General features: G+C 41.2%; 1 protein-coding gene across 9 annotated transcripts in view; it reads left to right on the top strand.

Annotated features, from left to right (window-relative positions):
• foxp1b (forkhead box P1b) overlaps positions 1 to 22,663 on the top strand; it is a 183,054-nt gene that overhangs the window by 35,502 nt on the left and 124,889 nt on the right. For 6 of the 9 annotated variants that reach the window (XM_049587353.1, XM_049587345.1, XM_049587413.1 and 3 more), the window contains one exon: positions 8,871 to 8,914. The exons of 2 other annotated variants lie outside the window; for them this stretch is intronic. The gene's annotated coding sequence lies outside the window, so the exon portion shown is untranslated. Of the gene's footprint in view, positions 1 to 8,870; positions 8,915 to 21,421; positions 21,570 to 22,663 lie in introns of those variants that run through there. One more of the 9 variants, XM_049587397.1, reaches the window with a different exon arrangement.

The raw sequence follows: 22,663 nt of genomic DNA on the forward strand, positions 1-22,663 counted from the left end.
TTACATTGTCAGAGCTCATCATTGTGCGAGGATATTATGCACAATCATTGCCCTGCCCTGTGTGTGTGTACATGGACACACACAAGAATCTTATGCCATGTGACTGTTTTCATTATCACAGCTAGGGTTTGGCCAGTGAAACAATTTTCACACTGGTTTGATATAAGCCAAATGCCGGACCAGACCGCTATACCAAATTTTACCACTACTCAGCAGCTGCTCCAGAGTGGAAGATGGTGCGACTTGCGTAACATCACAGCGCTGTCCACACTGAATCCATTAAATATCCACTGTAGTTATGTCATTTTAACAAACCACATAGTGATCAGCTGTGTGCTTGAGATTAGTTTGAAAACATACATAACCACTTAAAAGTGAGTAGCCTCCTAGCTATCTTCCTACCTTTGTACTGTTTACAAAGAAAACGGTTGTTTCATGTTGTGATATTGACTGGAAATTACATACATTTCAGCCAAAAGCAAGTACGCTGTTATTAGCGACGGTCTTTTAGCTCATCAGAAAACTTTCAGCCCTCTGCGATCTCATTCCAGCCAACTGCCACTTAGGTTTTCATAGTGAAAAAAAGTAGGTTTCATAAAGGCAGTTCCTCATGTCAGCTTCACGAAATTGCCATTCCTTGTCCATTGCAGTGCTTTCAAAGTGAGCAACAAAAATAAATAGCAACAGGACTAACAAAAGCCATGGCCCATGACCAGTTCACAAACCTCTTTGCTGGCAAATGACTCAACTCTAGTCACAGTTTAAATGATTAAGACAAAATTATCTGTCCTTAAAATTTGTTGTTCTCAGATGTTCTGGTGCACAAATACTTTTTCTGATGACTTAAAGATCTATCTGTTGCATTTGTCTGGCTTGAGTTTAGTTTAAAAGCTTTTTTTAATCAGTCACACTGATATTCGGCCTCTGTTGCTGAAAACTTCAGGTCTGAAAATGGACAGGGCTGCAGTCAGGCTCCATTTAGACCCATAACTGACAGAAGCCGTAACTCCTCAAATTTCATTTTATTTTAAGAAAAGAACTCTCATTCACTATATTAACATAGAGCTGGTGTAAGCACAATCTTGCCTGGTCATTGTTAATCAATAATGTGTTACAGTGACTACAGCTGCTGGAAGATGACAGCGAGGGTGGTAAAGCATAGCACAAATAAAAAAAAAAAAAAAAAAGAGAGGAACAAAGTGGTTGGAGTCATTTTTGGGAGAGTCTTAGTACGTTGCAGTATCTGCCAGAGTGGTCCTCTGAAATACACACTGAGGTGAGAGGGTGCAAAAAGCACCAGAACCCTCTTAAAAGCTCTGATGCTGTTGTTTCTGTTTTGAGTGCAGTTCCCCCACCTGAGCAGCTTGGTGTCTGTAAACTTCCTATTGACAGTGTATAAGCCATAGGGGACACGCCGTACTTTAAGAAAAAAGAAAAAAATCTTGTTTGTTATTTCGTGTGCTTGTAGAGATAGCGTCAAAACTCTGTTTCCTGTGGTTTCCTGTGGAGAACTGTGGTGTCTCTGTGTGCTGCAATATACATATGCACGTGAACACTGTCTGCACTCCCAAAAGCGAACGTACACAAACACACACACACACACACACACACACACACACACACACACACACACTGAGTCCTCTTCTCCTTTCTGTGTTGTCATCATAACTCTGGGCGGAGCCTTGCGGGAGTGGCCAGACTGTGGTCATCACACCTCAGGGGCTGGTGGACAGTTGCTGCACAGATGATTTAGTGCATCACCTGGTGGACACTGCTAAGAATGAGCACAGCATGGTGGAACACCACATTCACACAACACAGGGGTTATACAGTCTGATGGCTTCAGACAGCGTCTTTTTATTTCCAGTTCTGTAGTTTACTTTTATGTCCTTGCTCTTTTTGTTCCTGTCAAAAAGCCTCAGAATCATCAAGTGTTTATAATGACATCATCAGATTATGATAATGATCTGGGCACAAATAATAAATAAATGGAAAATTTCAACTCTTATGCAACAGTGGAAGAGGCGAAGGTCCAGATGGTTTTTGTTGGAAGTGTTGAAAGAAGAAACTGGTTAAAACCCTCCTCTTCCTAACAGGAAACTCAGTACAGAGACAGAGCTTAGGGCCGTAGCTCACCTTTGCTTTAACATCAGGAGTGGTGACACCCCCGCCCAATCTTTATTTTCTCTGTTTTACTGACCAGTATCTAAAAGCCATTAGCATCTTTCCACTTGTTTATCTGCCTTGCCAGCAGACCAGAAGGCTCCATAAGGCAGACAATGAACTTCATTGGATTTAAAGTCTTTATGGTATTAAGTTTGCAGTGTTTTTCTCATTTTGGCCACTTTTTTGTTTGCCAGAGAAAGACCTCTGCTCTCTCAGATGCCAGCGAGCAGTATTTCGCTGTGGCAGTGCAGCCTTATCTGCGCTTGAGGTCTGTACTTTAATGGGCTTTATTGATCTAAACAACATCAGGGGTTGCGGTGATGTTATTAAGGCAGAGATAACTTATGTGTAATTCCACTCCAACAATATATTAGCCTTTTATTGGTCTAAATAACTTTGCCTTTTAGACAGTAATGCACCAGTAAGTCACAGCAGCTCTTCATGTCGGCAGGATCTTAATAAAGCATTTCCTCTGGACATCCTGCTGCGGAGAGAGTGAAAAACGACAGGTTAAAAGGCATGCTGGGAAGTTTCCATGCCATCACTGTAAATTATCTCTTTTGAATACATAAATAACGCTAGAAGAGAGCTGTGAACGGGAAGGGGGGTTGAGGGGGGGGATCAGTGGAAGTTTGTACAAACGTGTTCCAGCGCTTTCTCTGTTTCACACATGGAGGTCCTGTGAGGCTGCAGGTTCTGAAAGATAAATGTGTGCAACATCATGTAGACAGTACCAGACCAGTACTGTTACCACTTACTTCTCGCATATTAAGATGTTAATCAAGATTAATCAAGTTTTATAAATAGTAATTTATATTATTGGTCATGTCATGATGTGATAATTTGTGAAGGGCATTTACTGTCCATTATTTGTGGCACTTTATTGCATAAACAATCCAGAAACACAGTAAAACACAAAGATAAAAAAAGACAAAAAGGGAAGTGAAACCATGTATAGCATATTTGTAATGTGTGTTTGCATGAGCATGTATAGTAACCACCAGTAGACACGTCAGTGGACATAATGACAGCATTGATAGATATTATACATAGCTAATAATTTAATACAGAAGCAAATTCTTATGACTGTAACCTAAATAATATCACATTATGATGCCAGTATAAGTCAATCGTTCAGTTTTAGAAGTTCTTTAAAGGTTTGTATGACAAACAAAATACCATAAATGATGTAGCCACAGTTGTAAGATTAGGACTGTTACGGTAATGACGTTAATCGACTCATCATACAATATATGGACATGGCCTTGATTGTTTTGCTGACCTCGATATTGCCCGTTGCGTTTACATGCGTGTTTGTTTACAGAAGAATTTTACCACCAGTTTGCACGAGTCCAACTAAAAATAAAACAGTACTTAAAAGATGACACAGTGTAGCTTACCGGTAGCCTGCAGCTGTGCTTTTGAAGTGGAAAAGGCACAGTCCTGATATTGTTAGCTTGCCAAGCCCTGGCAATGAGCAAAAAAGTCTGTCGTTTGGAGTTTTATCCTCCAACAGCTTTATCCTCCACTCTGTAAATCCACCAGCAAACTGCCAGAATCTTAGGATGTCCATTTCTGGGAGCCAACTGCAGCATACCGGCTGGATTACTGAGGAAACTGGAGATTGTTCTCCAAAATATGACTACAAGCAGAAATTACAAACTATATTTGCATTATTTTAACAACAAAACATAGTATGTTGATATATGTCAAAATTTCATGTGATGCACATTAACTTAGTAACAAAAAATGTATTTAAAGCCAAACCATGATGTTTTTTCTAACTTAGCCAAGGAGTTTTGTTGCCTAAACCTCGCAGTTTCCTGACGTTACCCATGTGCTTTAAACTGCAGCTGCTAATGCTCATACAAGCTATTCTGTCACCCAGTGGTAGATGCACAAATTTAAAAGGCTCCTCTGGGTTGTAATCAGAGGTATGAACATACAACTTGTGTAGTCGCATGGGTTGGAGGAAGTGTTGTTTTGTTTTTGTTGGCCAAACTTTGTATTTTGTCTCTAACTGAGTAATTTTGGGCTACTCCCATGTAGATACCATAACTGGATATATACTTCCTTGTATATGTTATCAGGTGTTTATTACTTTTTTAACAATATATTCCAATGCCAATGTCTGCATATTCTTAAGAATTATAAGTTCATTGCTCTTCAAAAGGGTGTACTTCAGTATTGTGATATAATATTATACTTATATCAGTGGCATAAAATGGTCTCAAAATGACAATGATATTGTGTATCGCAATTATTTCTGGGACAATATATCGTCCAACAAAACGAGTTATCCTGACAGCCCTATCTATGAGTTATAAGTAGAATAATGTAATGATATAGAGTCAAATTAATTATAGTTTAAGTTGTTTATTATTAGATTTTCCTTCTGTATTGATTCAGTGTACGTGGTGCTTTGTGTGGCTGCAAACTTCATAATGGACAGTTGCAATATTTCTTCCCTTTCAAGGGCAGCATATATCTAATATTTATATGAAATAACGAACCCATTTATCTGGAAGTGTATTTTCAAGGGGAGGGGGGTAGGGCTTCATAATTTGCAGCTATTTAAAGCCTTGGTTTTGGTAATGAATTATTTTGTCATCTCGACTGTGATGAGATTCATCTTTAATAACTGTAACAATTATTTTATTAAAAAGAGAAGCCATGCATTATGGCTATCTCGCCAAGGTCTCAAGCTGGAAGGAATTCTCATTAAGAGCATTATATTACCCTGGTGCGCTTTCAGTCGGATGTCCCGCTGAAATTACATTAGGTGTCAACAATGTTTGTGTTAGAAGTAAGCAGTCATATTTACAGAGGCTAGCATTTTCATTTGCCGGCTGACACTGGGAGATGTATTAAAAAAGATACTAATGCTCTGTATCTGATTAAGTCACTTAGAGAGAAACTCCTCTAAAGTGTTGACTTTTAATATAAGGCAAGCAATGCTCTGTCATCACAAAGACATAAATCTTTATTTGGAGATGAGGAACTTTTGATTGCTTGAGATTATTCTGTGATTTATTTAGTTGGCACAAAGGACGGTTATCACCCCCTCCTATTCCCAACATTTAGATCCTTCCCAAACTGTACACATCAGGTTGTTTGTGTCATGATTGATTTATCAGTGTCTTTTCATCTACATCCTGTGTTTCTTCTGATGTTAGCGTGGTGTGCAACATTGTGTTTTGTTAATGGTTTCAGGCCCAGGGTTGCTGCTAATGACATGGTTGTAATTGTTTGTCAGTGTGATAATGTGTGATTTCCTATTTCCATGTGAAGTTGGACATTTGATGAAGGAGGGATCTTGTCAGGAAGACAAAGTGCTGTCATTTGTCACCGGCTAAATGAGCTTCTCTCCAGACATCCTCTTGGTTTTCAAAGGCAATATTATATTCACAGATCCTTTTTGTTGGACTACTGCCATGATTCCCACATCATGTAGTGCATTGTATAAAAGAGCAAGAAACCTAAGATGTCTGATGTTGTGTTTTTTTGCTCTTAGGTTTTCTTGAGGTAAAAGCTTCCCTCAGGTTGTGTTGTGTGCTGACATATAGAAATCTGTTAACTGTATTTCACAGAAAGACAGAAGTGAAATTACTGAGTGTGGTAATCTTTTATTCTTAGTGTGTGCTAGGAGTAATCACTTCCCTAAACTTAACATTTTTAAACCGAGAAACTATTTCATCATCTTCAGAGGGAAGACTTTGCTTCACTGTATACACGGACTTTCTGATTTTTATCTTACAGTCAAACAGCTTTTACATTTTGTCCTTTTGGTCTCTGCAGTAGCATCGCAAAGTTATGAGGCACATAATTGCAGCAATTGAAGGACAGGACTGTGGGACTGCCTTCGTACTTTCCAAAGTCTTTGATGTAGTCGCCCCCTGAACAGACAGCTTCTGTTTCTGATTAGACTGATTCCATATTGTGGGGTTGGGGGCAGATCCTTCCTAGTTAACAATCTAATGAGCTAAATAAGCCAAACAAAGGAGAGGTATAGTGAATAGGTCTCCTGAGGGAGCTACTTATTGTCACAATTGCCCCTCTGTCTTCTCTTTCCACTTCATATCGATTCATGTCTTCATTGGTTATGCTCCGTCCTCTGTAGCACACGCGGGTGGTGTAATCAGCTAAATGTAGCCTCTGCTTTCCTATTATTACCTGGGTGCTTAACACTGATATTTTTTTTTCCTTCAAGGACAAATGGTGTAGGAGAAGGCAGATCCCGTGTGAAGTCCCCGAGCTCTCGCCGAGCGGCAGATCCCTTTTCAGTGCCAGCTGTTCTCTCAGATACACCAGGCCGCGCTGAAATTCTCTTAATATAATTCTGGGGGGCTCAGGAGAATAGTGCAAAACAAGCGTGCCAGCCAGGAGAACGTTGAATTTTTCATCAGTGGGCCTCAACTCGCTGAGTTAGTGGGCAGCGCTCTCATTCATGAGCAGATGTTCAGCGCAGTTACACTCTGCAGTTAATGTGAACTTACTGGCCTCTCTGCCATTGGCTGCAAGGACGTTGGCAGCGACCTGGCATCTGAGAATTACTCCCAGTAAAAGGCGCAGGCCTGGAAAGCGTAGCCCCGGCCTTTTTTAGCCACTTCCCGGCCCAGGAGCTGGATCCTGGACAGGGGAAGGCACTGACAGCCCATCCGTCTTGAGTCGGACAGTGATGAAACACTTGCCACTGTTTGCTCGGGGAATAGCAGTGAAATTCCTGAAGATAATTTCTGCAAGTTTTATGTTAGTTTCTAATGGCCTGCTAAACATGAACCACTCAGCAGGTTAAATATGCTGTATGAAATGTAAGTAGCTGAAGGTAGCAGCGGCTGCTGTTATTATGAGATAGTTTTACATGCAGAGGAATTATTCCAGTACCCTTGAAAGAGGAAATTCATAGAAACAAGGCACCTGTGAGGGGGTAACAGTTTGGCCCTGGTAGGTCTATAGATGAAACCAGCTGGTGCTGTGGTCAGCCTGGTGGGCTGTATCCTCTCCCCAGCCTGGTGCTTCAGACATCTGCATGCCCAAGCTGCTCAGCCCGGGTTTGATGTGGCCATACAGATCTGTAATGGTTTCCTTCTAACTAAGCAAAACGCTATTTGATGTAAAGTGCCATTAACTGGTCAGAGTGTGTACGTGACATCAGCTTCCGTAGGCGGCATGCCAATCATCCAGCATGTGTGTGTGAAAGTCATCACAGTAAAGTTGTGCATATGGGACTTAAACAGTGAAAATGACAAGCTCTTGTTTCCTCTGCACGTCTCATTTTCACTTTCTAATTGGTCGTTTTCAGGTTGGCTTTATGAGAGCAAAACTAATTAGTGTTTCTAAATTCAGCAGAAAAAAAGTCAGTCGGCTTGATTGTTCTGGTTTCCTCTCCTGTGTCAGGCGCTCAACAATAAAATAAGACTCTAATCATTTTCAAATTGCTCGTATTTTTAAACCCCAGAGCTGAATGTCACTCCCGGTCTCTTGGCATTTTGTTTGGCAAGATCAGGGAACAGTGGTTGCCCTCTTGCCTGTGTGCTCTCTTTGTAATTGTGGGAAGTTTGGACTTGGGGCCGGTTGGAAAGAAAAAAAAGTGTTGTGTTTGAGGTGGGGTTGTTTCTGCTTTGATTGGGAACGTCCTGCTGACAGGAGCAGCCTCGCAAGTTTACAGTAGCTGTGACATTGCTGTTACCTTTATTCAAAGTGCTCCAGCTGCAGCGAGCCCTCAGGAAGCCCAGCGCAGGCCCACATGGGCGGCTGGCGGCCCACAGAGAGGAGAATGAGCCCTGTTTGAGTTGGCAGACACTCCCCTCTTGGGGAACTTTTGCTGCCTCTGCAGAAAGGCCAGTGGCGGCGGCTCTGGCGGGGCGGCGGTGATTCTCGGGGCAGGATGGGCTTTTTCCACCTCTCCTCCCTTTCAGGAAACACATTTTGCTGTTTCTTCCCTCTGTGTTTGCAAACGGAGGGAAGGAGTTAAGGTGAAGGGGCATGGGGCAGTGGGCCTGAATGACAGAGCTCAACTGTGAGAGGCTGAGTGCTAATGTGTGGTGATTTGAAAAGGGGCGGTTTAATACCCTGAACAAGCTATCTTAGAAAGCTTGGGTGTTCTCTTCATTTATATAGAATAAAAACACACAGTGTGCCATAAAACCTGCACTGTTTTTATTTTTCCATCAACACTGCAGGGATTCAGCCTTCAGAAGCCAGTAATTAAAAAGTGCTTGGTCTAAGGTCAGGGAGGAGCAGTGTTTAAATGCAAATTAGTGCAATGCTTAAATTAATTTTTCAGGTTTTGGAATGTGTCATTATTTGTTTAATCAAGGGAGTTCCCGCTGAGGATGCTAAATATGTATCCACATATATTTTAAGAGGGGAGCACTGTAAAACCTGTTTAATTCTGCTGTAATGAGTATTCATTTCAAAGTGACCTGTTTTGTGTCCCTCCACCATTGCTCTCATACTCAGAGGTGTGTGTGTGTGTGTCTGTGTGTACACTCACACATAGAATCAACTAAAGAGCATCTGAATTGACTTCACTGTTCATATTTGATAAGGTGGTTGTGGAAAGAACATATTTGCTTTTTGTTAGTCACCTTCATGTTTCAAATAATTTCCACTGTTTCTCCCCCTCTTTCTCCCACCCCCACCTTCCTACCTTCTCTTCACTCCTTCTTTCCTCCCCTCCTATCTGCTGCTTGTCGGTCCAGCCAGGAGACTCCAGTGGTGACATCCTGTGGAGCCAGAGATCAAAGTAAGTGCTTCTCATGCACGTCTGCAGACAGTCGGTTAACTGGGAAACACCATTCGTCTATCAGCTTTGCATCATTATTTTCTAACTTTTGGACAAACTGGTGTTTAGTGTCTTTTCAAATCATATGGAAATTGTTGTGAATTTGAGTGCAACAAAATGATAAGACAGGTTTTGCATAGTAACCGATTTCCTCATTTCCTGATGCAGTTAAATATTTACATCGCTTTGAATGATGCTGAACACGATGACGAGGCCCCAGATAGCGTCAGAGTCCTCTCAGTGTTGAAAGTTTACTGGGAGCCTGAAAAGTAAAGAAAATTGCTGATAGTGTGCTGGATCATGTCTGCATCCCCCCTGACTATCCTAGAAGTCATTACTCCTTGTGTGGTGTATAAACACGTCAAAAACAAACAATGACCCTGGGCAGATTCCACACTGCAAAACAATTTCAAAGCCCGCAGTGTAGTGTAAACACAAAACATGGCCAACCTTCACGGAGGGAAGACTTCACCTTAAACCCGGTGTTTGTTTTATAGTCCCTGTCGACCTTGGTAAGATACAGTTTACGTCTCTTTGGTTCTTTTCAGGTCAATGTAGCTCAGATTCTGCGCTGACATTTAGGTTGAGGCTTTCAGTGGACCTCTGTAAAAGGTTATAATGTCATGTTTTGATTGAGGCTTGGAATTTTTATTATTTCAATATATGTCATGTATATATTACTTATTAAAGTACAAAATGTCATATAGGTCACATATTCTCTGGCCTTTCCATCCCATATTTTACCATAACTATTACAAGTATTTTACTTAATTATCATGCTCTCTGAACTGGAGTTTTGGGGTTAGCCCTGTGAACTGTAAAAATGATGGACATAGCTGCTGTGATGTCACCCATTAGTTTGCGGACTCCAATTTTGAAGCCTCGAGTCAGCATTTCAGCCATCAGTATCTTTGTTTTTTGGAGCCAGAAGTGACCATATTTGGGTGTAGAGGAACAAGGGGTGGATCTGACTGAGAAGCCAAGGACACTATGGGCACACAGCCTGTCACTCAAAGCTGTCACTCAGGCCTTGAGGTTGGAAAAAAAACTTGATACCTTCCCCCGCAGAACAAAGATTAAAAAGTACGCAACGGTGGGCGATGTCATATACGGCTCTATTTACTATTTTACATCATTTCCATTTTCATTATGCAACAAGACAGGACAGAAAATCATTCAGATTCATTCTGTTGTGGTGCTGGTTAATAGTGATATATGCTATGAAAGTGTAATCTCAGCACTGCTGATTTTAAAAGGCACTTATTTTTAAAAAATGTAATATATTATTACTCTGATATTAAAAAATGGCATTACATTTGGTGAAGAGCACATTATTAGGACTATGTCAGATATGACTCAGGACTTGACTTGGGACCAGAGTGCAAAGACTCAAGACTTGGTCCCACCGGTGGTTATTAGCCTGCTTTCAATTTTTAAAAACATATCTCTGAAAAAATGGTCTAGTTCCCATTAAATTAATTTTGTGGGAAAGGGTTGCATTTCTTTTGGCAACTACACAGTCACATGACAGAGATCATGTGTCATTGCTTTGTGTCAGATTTCGTCACGCTTTTTTTTATTTAACTTTAATAAATATAGGCTTCTTTTTAGCCAAAGAGGGCAACTAGGCTGGGCCTTGAGCACCTTAAGCATGTGCTTGTGCACGTTCCTGTCCAAAATAGCATTTGGACCATAATGGGACATTTAAACTCTCTTTGGAAGCCATACTAAGCATTGGCATTCTTCATATCAGAGGTGGATGACACTGAGAAGATGTTCAAATGTTGTTCTAAACTGAGTGGAAACACTTTGCTTTGACGTAGACCTCCCGTCTAGGGACCTTATGTATCAGGTAATGAATATGCATATTCTTGTTTCGTAGACTCTTCTGCCTCTGTGAGCTCTTTCACACTGAGCCGGGGGTGACTGTAGGGCGATGTGAACCCGTATTTTTAATAAAGCCCAGCTGCTGAATGATCAAATAGTGTCTCTAATTAAGGCCTGAGTGTACACCCATGTAAAATTCTCTCTGGAATGCTAACAACCTGTGATATTTCCAGAGGAATTTGCCGTGCAGGTCTCAGAGAAAGGAGGGGGAGTTGAGCGTTTGGGGGTTTGGCGGGAGGAGGGGCACTGTTCATGTGGCAAGCCAACATGTTGTTCACATCCGTGTCAGATTGAGGCTAATGAAGGCCAGACTGATCCTTGGATGCAAGCCTTAAGTAAATGATCCCTCTTTGAATATATTAGAGCCACATAGCAGCGTCGTGCCTCCCTGCCGTGCTAGTGCCTCTACGTGTTGTCTTTTGGTCTGACGAAGCTGGTCAAAATGGCAGTCACGGTGTTCGATCACGTTGTATTCCACCCAACCCCATTTCAACAGTATTGTTACATCGACTTGGTGGCAAGGAACTACACACACGCACTGATCGTTTCCAGGTTAGCGCTTCTGCAAAACAGCTTGATAGTAAATGGAAAGTATGAGTGTTGTGTCATTTGACAATGTAAATGAGCCGTCTCAAATTTTTCCCCACCCTCTTAAGAGGGATTGAATTTACATAACAGGCTGGGGTTTGGTACTCATGCAAATTGTTCATGTAGACAAACTGTAGTTTTCTCATTTTGCTTTTATTTTTGAGTTTTATTTAGAATGAAATAAGTATGTTTATCAAAATATAAAAAAAAATACAAATTAAAATAGATAAAAAATATCAGAGTAAGAAAAAAGCTTAAAAAATCTCACTGACAGAACTTTTTCACTGCAATTTATGTCCACACTAGCACTTTGCATGTAAATGAATCCTAAACGTGTAATTACGAGGCACTTTTGAATATTGATTGGAAAGACAAGGACATAGAAATGAAGCACTTGTGAATGCGGCCCTCCTAAGCTACTGTAACATCCCATTAATAAATACCTTTCTGGCTCTTTAGTGCTGGGCTTGCCTTACACTGAGTGAAACAATGTCATTTGATTTTCGCTGATATAGCATGTGTACTTCATAGATGGATGGATGGGATGGATCCAATTAGCCATGGTCATTGCTCATGTGTTTAAGCTGACAGCGGGAGTCTTGCATAGTATATTCTTGATTTTGGTAGTTGTGTGAAATGCTCTCGCGAGGTGCTTTAAAAGCTCATAAAGAGCACATTGTCAGGAATGCACCCTAGATGGAGATTTGATTTACAGCTGTAGCAAACTTTCTCAATTAGACATGGGAGGGAAATAATTGATTTTCAGTAGGCAGTGTACAATGATGGGGGACTACTTAAAAGATAATAAAATGGCCAAGATCCATACCTTTTTCTTTTTCCTATTATACACAATCAACACTGCAGATCCGTCTGATTTTCACTTAAGATTTCAGGCAGGTTTCATTAGCAGATAATGCATCTTTTAATACAGAGCACTCTCATTCTTCAGCCTGCACACTGCGCATTTGCAGTGGGATTGATGGCTTGTGACACCAGCCGCACAGGTGCACATAGTGTCTCGTATGGCCTCCTGACCTTCCACATGATGTTTACCATGCTGGCCTGTTTGTAAGCGCAAGCCCTGTTTGTAAACACAGACAGAAGGACGAGGAGCATACTTGCCCCGGTCGCGCTCAGCTCACAGACAGGCACAACACAACGTGACAAGCAACAGATGTGTCACACAGGCTGAAATCAAAACAGCCGTCCAGCATGGAGTTGTGAGCACCATCAGAAGCGGTCGCTGTGATGAGGCGGCGAGGCAGCGAGCGCTGCTGGCAGATGAGACAAGGCAGCGCCTCTGCTGCTCCCAGCTTCCTATGTGGAAGAGGACAGGCCTGTTTGTAGGCTGCTTTGACACTCCTAGTCACTTTGTCATCTGGGTGCTCGCTGCCGCTCTGATCACATGTACACACTGCATTCAAAGAGCGTCATATCAGGCGTGTGACAGGTAGGCTCTCAATGAGACAACAGCCAAAGGGGATGTCCTTTTCAATACACTGCGTGAGTACAAATGCACAGTGCACCAAGACAAAATAACATCATGTGGCATCATTCTGAATGCTCTTATGTTGTCTTTTTTCAGTTTGGAAAGAAGTTTGTAATACTGTGTCGTTTTCAGAGCTGCCCTGCATCAGAACAGAGAGGCCTGTACACAGAGACAGGAACTAAAGTCACACCCCATAATGTCCACTTCATGCAGACTGATTGTTGTGTTTGACAGCGGCAGTAAAAGTGCAGCCGGCGTTAGCTTTACGCAGGGAACATGTTAATGATATTCTCAGCAGCTTAATCTGCCTATTGCCACTGCCCCGTAAGCAAATAGTGTGGCCGCATGTTGAGCTGTGGGGGGAGAAATTGGAATCCATCATCAGAACAAGTGAATGAATGAAGGTGCAGCAACAGCTGCTTGACTGATCATGTACTACAGACTGTCACCCCACATCTGTTTACCACTCCGACAGCCACACGAGTGTTTATATCCATGGCTGTAATTGAGCTATTTTCCCGAGGGCAGCTGTGACCCACACTAAGTTATATCCCAACTTTCCATTAAAGCGTGGGGGTAAGTTTTACTGATAGTAATCACGCCCAGCAACACTGCTATGTAAATATGGCTTATCAGCTTTGCCAATTTGGTTAAGTGACATGTACGTGGGTGATTCACACACTCAGCTTTGTGGCTCTGACACAGGCCACATGCAGTAGTCATTTATTAAACATAGGTAACTTACATTGTTAACAAGTATGTATGAAGCAAAAACATGATCATGAAAATGATGGCCTGTCAAACCAATATTGTGTAAAAAACATGCAAATATGCTCACAGAGTCTTCAACTTGGCAAGTGGGCAAACTTAACTGTCAGCATTCAGCATGCACAGTATATGGAAATTGAAATGGGAGTATCTAGATCTAAAACTCACCATTTAAATATTCAAATGTTAACACCAAACAATATAATGCGTTATGGCTTTCAGTATTTGCGTACAACTCTGTTTGCTGCTGTGAGCTGGGGATGATACAAGGAAGAGAGAGAACACACTGAACACTGAGTGGAGGATGTGGAGCGCACAAACAAAGCCTTTGTCTGCCAGTTATAGGAAGATAACATCTGATAACTGTACCAACTTTTTATGTTAGTTCTTAAAACAACAAACCTGCCATGTTACTTTGTCGTTATTGTTCATAATACATCAGTGTTAGCTTGATGTGATTTACATGCCCCTGTGGTGGCAACAGCCATCGCCAGAGGCATTATGTTTTTGGGTCGTCTGGCCATCCATGCATAAGTTTTTGCATACGTACGTCCCATTTTCTTGATCACTATCTCAAGATCCTCTTGAGGGAATTTCTTTAAATTTGGCACAAATGTCCACTTAGACTCAAGAAAGAATTGATTAGGTTTTGGTGGTCAAAGGTCAAAGGGCAAGGCAACTGTGACCTTGCGTCTGTCTCATTCTCTTGAATGCAGTATCTCTGGCATACCTTAAAGGAACTTCCCCAAATTTGGCACAAACACCCACTTGGACACAATGATGAACTCATTAGATTTTGGTGGACAAAGGTCACTGTGATCTCACAAAATATGTTTTTGGTGGGGCGTCGGTGGCTTAGTGGTAGAGCAGGCGCCCCATGTACAAGGCTGTTGCCACAGCGGCCCGGGTTCGACTCCAGCCTGTGGCCCTTTGCTGCATGTCTCTCCCTCTCTCTCCCCCTTCACACTTCACTATCCTATCAGTTAAAGGCAAAAAATGCCCATAAAAATATCTTAAATATATATATGTATGTTTTTGGCCATAACTCATGAATCCATCCAGTTAGACAAAATTTCCCATAGATGTCTCATAAAATAACATGATGAAATGATGACATTTTATATCCAATTGGTCAGAGGTCAACTTCACTATGTCATCATAATATTCTGTAAAGACACCTTGGGTGTCTACCTTGAAACTGTAGTGATTGTATAGATGTGTGTGAAGCATCTATGTTTTAGAATATACAACTTCTTAGCAGCAACATTTGAAGCATTGTCAGCTGTCATGGCTACATATGAGTGTGGACAGACAGACATGGATGTAAACTGTAACTGCAACTTGACTGGTACGCAGAGGCACACAACCGTGAGGCTGAAATTCTAGTTATTTACATAAATTAATAACACAGCTACCTTTCCACTGATTAAAAAAAGAGAAAGTAGGAGTGGGAAATATTAACATTATTTTGTATATCCTTGTTTCATTGCAGTTACAGGGGGAAAACAACAGAACAAAATTACTGAGATAGCCGACTTGCAGAGATAATGAGCCACCTGACAGAGCTTCTGCTTATGGTGCGCACACAGCTGAATCTTTACCAATTTGTAGACACTTGTTTTTGGCAAAGTACACCCAAAGCACTCATTTTACTTTAAACTACCAGTGTTTTTGACATTGACAACACAATCATTTTCATTCATTTTCATCCCCAATTTTCTTTTACTTAAGGAAAGAATTTCAAATGTTCATGGGTGTTTTTACATACTTTTTTTCCCTCCTAGTTACAGACAACTATTTTACACAACAACCAAAGTGAAGGTTACATTAGGTAATCAGAATATGGTCCCTTTTGAAAAGATACTGCACCTTGAGATTTTCTGGAGCAGAGCTTCCAAAAATCAGACAGCACTGAGTAAGAAGAAAGAGAGAAAGAGGGACACTGTGTGACAGGGTTAAACATAGTAAAGGAGTGCCAGTCCAAGCTGTGACATCTGTAGCCACCATCAGCACGCACTGTAATTAGGAGGAATCTGCAGTTTTAATTCTATATGCTATACAATAACAGCCCCCAGCAATGAATAATTTAAGGAATAAGGGAGGTTGTAACTTGACGCCTTTTCACTTGGTGTTTAAATTTAGCCGGTGTCATTGTCCAGTGATGTGATTAATAGTTTATCAGTCTCGACTATACATCTCTATGAAATATCTCTTTCCATCTGTCATTAAACTGCAGATGGAAATTGGTTGGATTTTCAATCAGGCATAGCTAAGTCCAAAAAAAAAGGAAAATTACAAAAGGAAATAGCCATCAAGATGTACTCACATGCAGGTAAGGCTGTGACCCAATATAGGACATCATTTATGGAAGAAGTCTTCCTAGAGCGATGCATCTGCACACTTCTCTATTGAAAAATTGCACCTTTTTTTGTATGAAAATTGGATCGAGACCCCATACAAGGCACTGTATGCATCCTAAATGTGGTTTTAAATAAGCCAGAGATGTGTAGCAGTGAGAGTGAGGTTGTTAGAGAGGGGCCTACCGCAAGGGGTTGACCAGTGAGACAGAGATTGGCTTCCCTGTCAAATAAAGATTAGGCCTTTATTTCACCATCTAATCCCTGTAAATCTCTTATGGAGGAACTTATGGAGGCAGTTCAGGCTGAGGCTTCACAGTCTACATATCTGTCTTATCTCTGAATGTACATGAGTAGATACAGCAACCTGTGGCCCCTAGTTAGTCAGCACATTTAAATCTGGATTAGACACCAGTTATTTAAAGGCACACTTCCCCCCAAAATCAAAAATAGATTTTGCTACTGCTAGCTCACCACGTACCACTGAGCTAACTTATGTTACAGCTCAGCTGAGGAGGACATTGATGTTTATATCTAGCAGCCGAGTCGCCACAATAAAATGCTGGTGCATTATATATGTTGCAATTTCAAGTTTCATATGTATAATATCAGCGGTCCTGAAACGACATAGTATATTAGCTGACTCTGGAGGTGGAGGGACTTGTGGATGAAATGACACAGCGGGATGCCTGCAAAGCTGCAGACCACTGTTAGAGACCAACAAACAACAAAAACGGTTGTGATTTAGGGAGTCATAGCTGTGTTTTCAGCAGCTTTTTATGACCTGTCAATGTGTTTTCAGCAGCTTTATAGCCACTAAAGCAGTTGTCTTTCACAGAGACATTGCTGCCTTTCCTGCCTGGATTGTGCCCCCCCAAACCGGGTATTTTAAGCCAGTCTAGACTGATAAATAGCACTCGGGTAATTTAGAGAGTGTCCAGAGTGAGTGATTGGTTTGTCCATTCTGGGCTACTGTAGAAACAACCTGGCGGACTCTGTAAAAGAGGACCATAGATACATATGGCTCATCCTAAAGTTACAAAAACACAACATTTCTCAGTTTCAGGTGATTATAAACTAATAGTTATGAATATTATATACCATTTCTGCGAGTGGATGCCCCTAGATCTTACACACTTAAAGGTGGAACAAGAAGGTTGCTTGTGTTTGTTAGCTTTCCTTGCTAACAAGCTGCTTTCCAGGTGAAATTGTTCACAGAGCTCTGACAGATGTAGCTGTTGTTGTTTTTAGCTAACTTGGTGCTGAAATGTGACTTTGGCTTCATTTTCTCACATTCAGTTATTGAATGTCTCCAGTTTCCCCCTCAAATATGCTGAACATTCTTTTTATTGAATAATTAATGTGTGTATTGAATTATTGAAGGAAGATAATTTCTGATCGGATTAATATTAACTCCCCATGAAATATTAATGACTAATGTTAAAAACGATGAACTTACGGAACTATTAATATAATCATAAACAGACGCAGTAGAAAAGTGGCATGGAGTCAAATGTGCTAGAACTGCTCCAATCCCTTTTAATGCAGTTTCCCTTGAGGTCGGTGAATATGAAATATTACACTAGTCGACTTTGTACTCAGACGCTCGGCTAATGTCATTGGCCAGTCCTGCCCCGGGGCTCATGGCGGTGTCACGGGGGGAAGTTCACCAGCATTTGTCTGCAGGTTACCTTCGTCACCTTGTCCACAGTTGACCTGAACTATGGCCAGGGGAAAAGTTACAAAGATGTTTTGGTGTTAATATTGGGGCTGGTCGCTCTATCACCCCTGCTGATTGGCAGAGCTCCACTGTCAGCTCTAGTATTCAGCTCCTCCTCCCTCCTCTCGCTCTGAGGGCTGCTGGCTGAACTCAAATGAGACTGGTGTCAGCTTTTTTTTTTTCTTTTTTTTTTTCACTAAAGGTGGCACAAAGTAAATCGAGCAAGCCTGGAATAAATCCAGCCTTTTGTCAGTTTTGATTAAAACTCTCTTTAGATTAATGATATTCAGCAAAGATTTTATATATCGTTTGCCATTCTTTGGTTTGTTATCACGAACTTCCGATTGTATTCATAAAATATGGAAATCAGAAAAAAATAAACCATTATAGTAACATAATGGCAAGCACCTAGAAAATATGGTTACATTGATTATGTTTTAAATGCTAATGCCAGTGAAGAACATAATAACGATGACATGAAAGACTCTCTATTCAAAATCTGATAGCCAGGGAGAAGCAAATTATTTCAAATATTTGATATTTAAATTATTTTCAAATGAACAGAGACATGAGTAGAGCAGAGGCGAGTAGTTTCCCCTGGTGATCCTCCAGGCTTCTTTGTTTCCTCGGTGTGTCTCCAGCTCATTAATGTTCCAAGCATGTGAGAGAACCAGACCATACTCCATAACCCATAGCTGGGTGACACCTCGGGCCCCGACACACGCATATACAGTACACACAGAAAAATCCCTCAGCCGTTTAAAGTCCACTGGCTCTTTCAGGAAGTGATGGCCGCCGAGCTGTCCTGATTAAAATGACAATAGTCTAATTAACTCGACCTCAGTCTCAGTGCACTAAAACGGCTGATGGCTCGCCAGTTCCTGTTTGAAAGCCCTTTGTCTCCTCACCGTCCAAAAAATATGACTCTCTCCCCCGCGCACCCCCCCACAGCAAAACGCCTCAACCCCATTTGACGAGATTCGCTAATGGCAATTATTTCTCATAAGCTAATTAAATCTAGGCAAAGTTTTCCAGTCTTTTTTTTTTCTCCTGTAAAAATCCTTACGTGCAGTCCTCCAGAGATTTATCATTGGGGTTCGGTATCACAAGCACCTTCAAGCAATGTTAGTCATTTAGATTATATACAAAGCGGTGTTGCAGTGTTTTATTTCAAGCATTTTCAATTATATTATATATATATATTATATGTCCGCTGGTTGTGTTGCCCTCTCCTCTTAGTGGCTATCCGGCAGGTCAAACAGGCAGATAGAGAAAGGGCATAGATGGCACACTCAAGCAAACGAGTCTGTTTTATGGATGAAATCTGTGTTTAACGGGCAATATTTGAAAGTGAGACTCTGCTTGTGCCCCCACGATTCTTTTGCATCATTTGATGGACTCATCTAAAGTGCAGAGGAGAGAAAAAAGAACAACAACATTAAAAAAAACCTTTAATGACCGAAGAAGAAACTGCTTTTTGTTCTATTATCCTTCTGTTGGTGATTAAGGTCTATAGGGAGATAATTACGCTTTAGTGTGGAGTTAATGAAACGAAAACTTCTCTTTTCTTGTGAAAAGGAAGGGCAGATCTTTTGTACTGCTATCTGCAGACATCTCCCACCCTTGACAAGTCACAGAGAGAATTGGTTTTGTTTTAAGGGGTTGCAGCCCCCTCCGCTGCCTGTCAGTCTGCGGCTGATATGAGGGATCTGTGAATGAAGCCAGAGTCAATGAGGTCTGTCTTCCACTGCACTGTTGCATCTGCCTTGTCTGTGAACGTTAGGCACGCTGGAAAACATCAAATGAAAACATCACAACAGGTCATCTGGGATATGTGCTGATCTGAATAAAAGAAAAATCGGGGGGCCAAAGAAAAAAAAGGAAAAATCTTCGTACTTCCTACTTCACGCTGTTGTGTTGTTACTCCACTTAACGGCAACAAGCATGTGTTCGCCATCAGATGACCTCGCTTTGTCGGACATAAAAGGAATGCGCAGATTTGAGTTTATCACACGGCAACACGGGAGCCATGTGTATCATCTGACTTCACACAGCCCCTTCTGAACAAACAGAGGTGTTGACCAAGCCATTGTCTGGTATGCCCAAGCCGCGCGACACAAGTGATGGCCAGAGAGCACATATTAAACTGCCCTTGTGGAAGTTCACATCTGGTGTGTGGAGCTGTGTGTGTGACCCACGCACACACACACACACACACACACACACAACAACCCCTCCAACAGCACTCTCACATTTCATCATCTGTTCTCCAGCGCCAGGGTGCTCCGGCACAAGTTGGCCGCTCTGGATCCATCTGTTGTTATTATTTTCCACTGATAATTGGCTTGAACAATGGAATGCCTGTGTCCCCCTTGCCTTTGAAACCCAACACCCTGTTTATTTTCCAGAGGTCTCATTTCTGCTCTCCCTTCTCTCTCTCTGACTCCCTCTCACCCCTCAATTTCTCCCTTTACAGCCTCCCTTCACCTAGTGTCACCTCACCCCTACAGCCCCCCGCTCCTCTCCCCCTGATCCATTTGAGCAGGTTTCACATGAAAATGACATTTTTGACTGGCCACATCAGTATGTGTCACTCAGCATCTGACGCTCTAGATTCTCCCATTCTCCTCTTTTTTTTTTTTTTTTTAACTCTGATGGCAGGCTGGCACTTTTCTCTCGGAGTTTCCCCCAGCACCACACGCTTCTGCATTCCTGTCCTAAATGAGGAAAAACAGGGAGGAACAGATAGATGAGGAGAATAAGAGGGAGGGAGGAAAGTGGGGACGTATTCAAGACACTTTAAAAAGGAAGAAATGGACAATGGACCTTGGTATAAATCACATTTTCTGCGTACTGTTTTTATTTCCGTTTCCACAGGAGGTGTGTGGAGGAGAAGCATATGTAAAGACAAATTAAAGGAGCACAAGGTGCATTCTTTTTAATCCAGGACACTCTTTTAATGAAAACCCTCACCAAAAAATGACCTACTTAAATTAATTAAATTTGATATTTTAAAATTTAATTAGTGTTTTAGGTTGTAATTAAGCAGTTTCATGTTGAAGTCTTCATGCTCTGGTCACATTCTTGTGGTTTTTTTACATTAGACAATTAGAGTGTTATCACCAGCCTGACAAAGTGGTATTGGCAAAGTAATTAGTAAAGTTTGTTTAAGTGTAGAACTCATGTTCAAGGTGCAAACAAGACATCATACCAGAAAAAAAAATCAAATATCTTCTTTGTGATTTTTTTAACGGCTTCTCTATAAACTTCTGTTCTTCTCATTAAGGACATTTTTGAGGATTGAGGGAGCATTTCCTTTTTTTCCTCTCCCTTTTGTTCTGCCTTGTGTGACCGTGTTGATGTTCATTTGTTCTGCCTGCTCTTGTCTAATTAAAAGAGGCCAGGACAGGTAGGGCTCTCAGCAGGCGTCTGCTCTGTGCCAGTTCTTCATTTGCTGAGTGTTTGTGTTTATGCAAAGGGGGCCTCTTCCTGCATATTTAATCTAGAGCAAGGCACCAGCTTTTGTTGTGTTTAGACCACATACCTCCAGTCCCTCTCAACGCTGCAGCCTGGGCTCGCTCTCTCTTTCTCTCTCATGCACGCACACACACACACATTCACATTCACATACACACACACACACTAAACTGCCACACACACCACTCCAACTACTTCATACCTGCTTCTTTCACTGGCAGCTTTTTCCTCTCCTTCAGAAGTGGATTTCAAAACACTGAGTGCTTGGAGGGAATCTGCATCAATATACAGTTTCATGAACATGATGAAAGTCTGTTTAACTGTTCATGGGTAAGTCTGTAAAGATTTCATTATCTTTCCCTGCTTTTTCTTTTTTTCCCTCCTCCTCCGCTCTTGTCTTTTATGGGACGCTGGTGGATGTATGCGTGTGCATGTCCAGTGTGTTTGTAGGTGTGTTCTCTAAGTGATTGACAGAACTGGTATTTCGGGTGTAGATAGCAATGGGTTTGACTGTAGTTCCAGTGTCAGAGTTACTACTACATGCCCAGTATTTAGAGTAAATACAATATAGTGTAGTATTGCAAATTGGTGAAGGACGTCAGTTAAGTATCTAATCAAGATATATGTTGAGTTAAAATTATTAATCCACTCATAATTTGACTGATGTTTTGATCAAAAAAGCTAAATATTTGCATCGTAAAATCAAAGAGTTTGTATTTCTGCCTTTCATGGAAAACTTGGAAAAGTCATTTCTTTTTCCAAACCTGGAAAATGGAATTTTGTTGTGTGTGATGAAAAGATAGCCTTCCACGTCCACTACCAAGGCTTACAAAGTGTATGCCTACATTCTTATGTGATATTTTTTTCATATTTGCATCCAGATATAAGTTTATAATGAAATGCATTAAGAATACAATGATAGTATAATCAGTTCTGTTTTCCCTGATGCTTGAAAGGCAGATTCAAACTCATATACAGTAAGTGCTTGTATGACTGCCCGTAGTTTGACGTATTTGGATATGACCATAATCAACTGTTAGAGATTGAAACAGGTCGCTGACTCATGTTCATACAATATTTAACAGGGAGTGACAGCGAGTAAGGTATACTAAACAGTTCTGTTCATTTTATAGACTGAGAGTTTTTATTGATCCAAGAAAAGTCATGGAAAAGTTTTGAAATTTTGTGCTTGCAAATATGTGGGAACCCCGTAATAAACTAAATACATTTAGGTGTTGGACTTGAAAAAAAACCCAAACCATTTGAAGACATCGTCTTGGGTTTGTGGAAATGATGTATATCTTTTCACAATTTTCTGACAATCTTTGGACTAGTGTTATCAAATACATCGATTTATCGAAACATATCAATTCTGAATATTTGAAAAGTGTCAGTATTCATTTTCCGTCGCTGCGCTTTCTCGC

This window comes from Epinephelus fuscoguttatus, linkage group LG1 (assembly GCF_011397635.1).
Source record: "Epinephelus fuscoguttatus linkage group LG1, E.fuscoguttatus.final_Chr_v1".
Lineage (NCBI taxonomy): Eukaryota > Metazoa > Chordata > Actinopteri > Perciformes > Serranidae > Epinephelus > Epinephelus fuscoguttatus.